This window comes from Rhinolophus ferrumequinum, chromosome 4 (assembly GCF_004115265.2).
Source record: "Rhinolophus ferrumequinum isolate MPI-CBG mRhiFer1 chromosome 4, mRhiFer1_v1.p, whole genome shotgun sequence".
Lineage (NCBI taxonomy): Eukaryota > Metazoa > Chordata > Mammalia > Chiroptera > Rhinolophidae > Rhinolophus > Rhinolophus ferrumequinum.
Window position 1 is genome coordinate 103464973 of NC_046287.1, and position 5350 is coordinate 103470322.

Here is a 5350-nt window from a genome sequence, read left to right on the forward strand (position 1 = left end):
CGGGAGAGTGGATGGCTCGTTCCCCAGGGCTGTCGCTTAGGGGGACCCACTGCTGACATGGCACACTGGTCCCGCCCCGTGGAGGAGTTGGTCGGCACCCCTTCTGTACTGCTACGTATGTTTAATGTCAACCCTGAGTATGACCCCATGGTCCCTGCAGAGGGAAGGGTGGCCCCACGGCAGTACCACCCACTATCTGACACAAGCCACCGTCCCCGATGATGACAGTCCCTGCTTCTACTCCATGGTGCATCTCGCCTGCACAGCCCGGCTGCTCAGCCCTTTTCTCGCGCACTGAGCCTTGTGCCTGAGCACCTGGCGCCTGCTGCACACTGGCCTGTATCGTTCCTCCCCAGAATCTGCCCTGCCTTTGACAGTGAGTCCTGGGCTCCCGAGGCCTGGTCCTGGTACACGTTCTTCCTTCTTCCTTCTAGATACTCACCCAGCCCAAACCACAGGAGCAGGTTCAGATCCCCCGAGACTATCATTATGCACATTCTGCCATCTTCCTTCCCAGTGTACAACGGGACATGGTGTCTACATTTGTTCCAGGTTCTCCAGCTCTGTCAAGGAGAGACATTCGGATGAACCTTCCCACCGATGTCCCTCTTGTGCTCACAAACCTGGTTTCTACATCCTCAAAACAACACAGTGTAAAGATACCTCTTTAACAGTGTGTCGTACATGTTTTCAGGAGTGAGTGTCTCCCAGAATCTGTCCCTCCCTCCCTTTTGCATTTTGGACACTCGCTCTTCTTTCTTCTGTCCTGTGCAGTTTCGTGCTCCTGTGAGCACCCCGCCATGCCTGCCCCATCTGAACTGCACCCTATGCCCTCCAGCCGACCCAACCTCCACCTGTCCATTATCAAAACACAGGCCTGCTCATTCAAGAAAACGGCATTGAACAACCGCGGGGTTTGAGGTGCTCTGATCTGAGGAGTGTCTAAACAATTCTGTCCTTCAAATAACTGACAGACAGGTTTCTCAGGCCTTGAAGGCAGTAACAGGATTACTACTTCTGACAAACTCACACCAGAAAGTAATGACTGAAAGTTTTAGCCTCCTAGAGACATTTGTTTTTTAAGACTTACTATCACGTAACTGACAAAAGGCTTAGAGCGTTTCTGTGAAAAACCCTAATTGTAGATGACATGACACCAGTGATACGGGCAAAAGTCTACCAGAAGAAAGTGGGCAAGCTTGCAAGCTCTGTTAGTCACACCACAAAGTGAAAACAGTGACAGTTCTGTTAGGTAGAAGTTAGAAAATGTAGGAGGAGGAGAGGTGGGAGGGGGTCCATACTGCAGAAAAAGCTCATAAATAGCTTTGATTAACTGCCTCCAGTCACATATCTGTTTTGGAAACAACAGATGACAGGAGGTGGTCTGGCCCAAGATAAGGATCTGGGTCAACATACCTCCACCTGTCTTAGGAGGTCATGTCCTCCCGTGGAAGAACATGTACCACTACTTTTCTCGCTGAATCAATATGTAACTCACCCCACCCAGCAAACCATAAGTCCTCGGAACATGGTTCTCCCTTTCTCTCTTGCTTTCTCTCTCTGTCCCCCTCCCTTTCTCTCTCCCTCTCTCCCACCTTGGCTAGGCCCGTTCTCTTCCCTGAGAACGTACCACTAATAAACTCTGCTTATATACTAATCAGCTTGCTGACCTTTGACTCTTCACTGTGTCAGCAAGAAAAACTAAGAAAAACCGAGACTCTCGTAGCCGTTCTAATGAGATTAGCCAAGACATCAACAACAAAAAACATGAATTATCTAAGACCACTTCAAATATGGCTTTCCACGAGGTCTGACAATGAAGTTCGCAAACTCATCCTAGAAAAAGTGCTACATACCTCATTGCTGAATATCTCTACGGTCACCTTCGAAGTACTCCCCTTGGAAAGCTATGCACTAACGCCAGCACCTAGTCCACCCTTCAAAGCAATTTTGGAACTCTTTTTCTGGAATGGCCATCAAAGCGGTCGTCGTATTACCCTTGATGGCCTGAATGTCATCAAAATGTCTCCCTTTAATACTTCCTTTAGCTTCAGGTGAAGAAAAAAGTTATTGGGGACCAGATCATGTGAGCAGGGAGGGTGTCCTGATAGAGTTATTTGTTTACTAGCTAAAATCTCCCTCAGAGACCTGGTGCATTGTTGTGATGCAAGAGCCATGAATTGTTGGCCAAAAGTTCAGGTCATCTTTTTTATGCAGCCTTTTTGAGACAGATTAGTTAGTATGATTGCTAGGTAGACAGGAAGGTCCCTGGTGGAATAAACAAAAAGCAACGATATCCTGAAACTCCAGGTCCTGGCATGTCTCCTTCACTCCAGGACAGGGACATGAGAATATGCCTTGAGGTTAATAGGTAATCTCAAATCCCTTCTGGCTGGACAAAGGAGCAGATCTAATAGAAGGGATGGGTTGGTTCACTAATCCCTTCAGGATGGGCAAGCAGGACAAACCTGACAGATGAATTCCATGAGAAGGCGCCAGCCCCTTCCCCAAGCCGGCAAGGGAAGGTATAGAAGTAAGAGCTTTTGCCTCAGTCACAGGACACTCCCATTCGGGACCCTCTCCCGCTCAGGAGCTGCAACCTCTTCTCCTGCCTCTAATAAACTATCTTCCTTTACAACTTTTTGCCTCTCCCTGGTCCGTGTGTCCATGCTCCAGCTTCACGAGACACACTCCCGGCCCACACTCAGAAACTGTCGGCAGATCCAACATCATTTACATCATTTGGGGACTCACAGAAAAATATTCCTACTCCATTTTCAGCACTTCCAAATAGTAAACTTTGTTAACTGTTTGTCCAGTTGGTACAAATTCATAATGAATAATCCCTCTGATATCAAAAAAGATTAGCAACATCTTTGCAACAAGTCATGAACCTAATTGTCAGACCTCATATCCACTATCCACAAGGATGAATCAGACCCTATGCACAGCCTTGACATATCCACTAATAAATATCCGAAGATACCATTACTAATAGTATTTAAAATGATGTTACTTTGCATTTATCTGTAATTTATTTAGTTTTAATTTATGTGTTTATAACATACCTCATACTATAGCACTATAGCACCTGCACATCACTAATTAATAATGTACACACATTGAGGTCTGTACACAAAACTTTCATATTGATAATGGTGTGAAATTAAAGGCTGTTAGGAGAGCACAGGTCCAGACTGTGTGTTTGATTCATAAATCCTTGGAGATGAAATTGTCCTCTCCCACACATTAGCCTGTACCTATGCTCACTGGCCCTTCAAAATCTGCTTCAGAATGCTTCTACCAGCATCAAAATTTGAGAACAGCTTTTGAAGGTTCAAAGTCCATTTCTAAGCAGTGGCAAGCAGAAAGGTGTGATACCCTCTCTTCTTTATAACTTAAATTTAAATAACCTGATAAGCCTACAGGGTGAAGTAGCTGCACAGCCTCCTTTTCTGCTCAAACCCAGGACAGACTTAATGGAACCTGCTCTCCTGTCATTAAAAAGAAGAGCTTAATGCAAAGTGAGCTGAATCAGATGTTAGCAGCACATATACTAAAATTGGACCGATACAGAGATTAGTACGGCCCCTGCCAAGGATGAAATGCAAATTCGTGAAGTGTTCCATATTAATACCAAAAAATAAATAAATAATAAATAAAACAGAAAAATAGAAAGTCCATGTATTGAGCAAAGCGTCTCCAAATTTAAGTGGATAAAACTAAATATCCCCATTCAACATTTTACACAACTTGGGGGGTTTAAACCATGATATTGTCTACAGCTAAATTATACATCAAGACACAAAACAAAATCAGATCTACTTCAGGGGCCAGGTTTTGATATGATTACGGTTGAGAGGGTAAATTGTAACCATTGCCCTAATATTTACAGAATAAAATCGACTCCTCCATGGAAACAGCACAAAACTGGAGTCTGGTAAAATATTTAACTAAGAGCTTAACAGATTCTAAGCCCTTACTGAAAAATCTGACCCTTCCCATAGCCACTCTGTTAATGGGTTTCTATTTAGGCTAAAACACACATTTGGCTCTTGAATTTACAAACAGAATGCTTATTCTGACGTTTATGGTTTGGAATCTAAAACATGTATTACAGCTAAGGATAACCGGATAACCGCATTGTGGATACTTCATTTATCAAAGGTTTAAGAGAAGTAGAGAAACTATTTCACTTTTGTATCCAAACTGGTAGCCAGGGAAGCCTTCCTTCCATCATGCCATAACTCTTCCTAATATTACATAACAAGTAATAATACTAACGACGCTGAAGTCCCCAGAACACACTTTGGGAGATGCTGCTCCCGGCCAAATTGCTTCTTTTACCTAGACCATGTAACCTGATTTGTTTTCCTTTTGTTTTGGATTCCAGATCCTTAAAGCTGTATAGGAAACAGGAAGAAGAAAATATAAATAAATCTTCCATAGTTTTAACACTCAGAGATAATCACTGTCAAAATTTTATACTTATTTCCAGTCTTGTTTTTAGAGTATGTATATATTTTTTGTTTAATAAATTGGAATTATATCATATACACTTGTGGGCTGCTTTCTTTTTTTTTTAATTAAAGTTTATTGGTGTGACAATTGTTAGTAAAGTTAGATAGGTTTCAGGTGTACAATTCTGTATTACATCATCTATAAATCACGTTGTGTGTTCACCACCCAGAGTCAGTTCTCCTTCTATCACCATATATTTGATCCCCCTTACCCTCATCTACCACCCCCCACCCCCTTACCCTCTGGTAACCACTAAACTATTGTCTGTGTCTATGAGTTTTTGTTTCTCATTTGTTTGTCTTGTTCTTTTGTTGTTTTTGGTTCATATACCACATAGTGGGCTGCTTTTTCTACTGAATTTCAATATTGAGTATTGTCCCCTATGACAACTAAATATCTCTTCAAAACATGATCCCACTACAATATTGTATGTTAACTATACTTTAATAAAATAAATAAATAGAAAAACAGAAGCAAACAAAAACTTGATCTCTATTAACTATATAGACCTCCATTGATTTAATTATTGTTAGACATTTAATTTTTCAATTTTAACCATTCCATTACAAATTATAATGTAATAGGCATAATTTTTTTTAAAATCACGATACACAATGCCAAATTGTTTTTCAGAAATTTTTACCAATATACACTCCTACCAACAATGAATGAGAATAGAAATATCAACAAACCCTTACTAGTAATGAATAATGAAGGGTTTTGTTTGGGTTTCCTTTTGGTAGGTGAAAAATAGCATCTTATTTTAATTTGCATAAATTTGATTGCAAATGAAATAACACATTTGTTAATTTCCAATTTGTATTTATTC

The 5350-nt window shown here is 41.4% G+C and overlaps 1 non-coding gene across 1 annotated transcript; it reads left to right on the plus strand.

Moving 5' to 3' along the window:
* Nucleotides 1-3526: 3526 nt before the first annotated feature.
* Nucleotides 3527-3635, plus strand: LOC117021850 (U6 spliceosomal RNA). Its single transcript, XR_004422936.1, has one exon. It is a non-coding gene; the product is annotated as a U6 spliceosomal RNA (small nuclear RNA).
* The last annotated feature ends 1715 nt before the right edge of the window (nucleotides 3636-5350 follow it).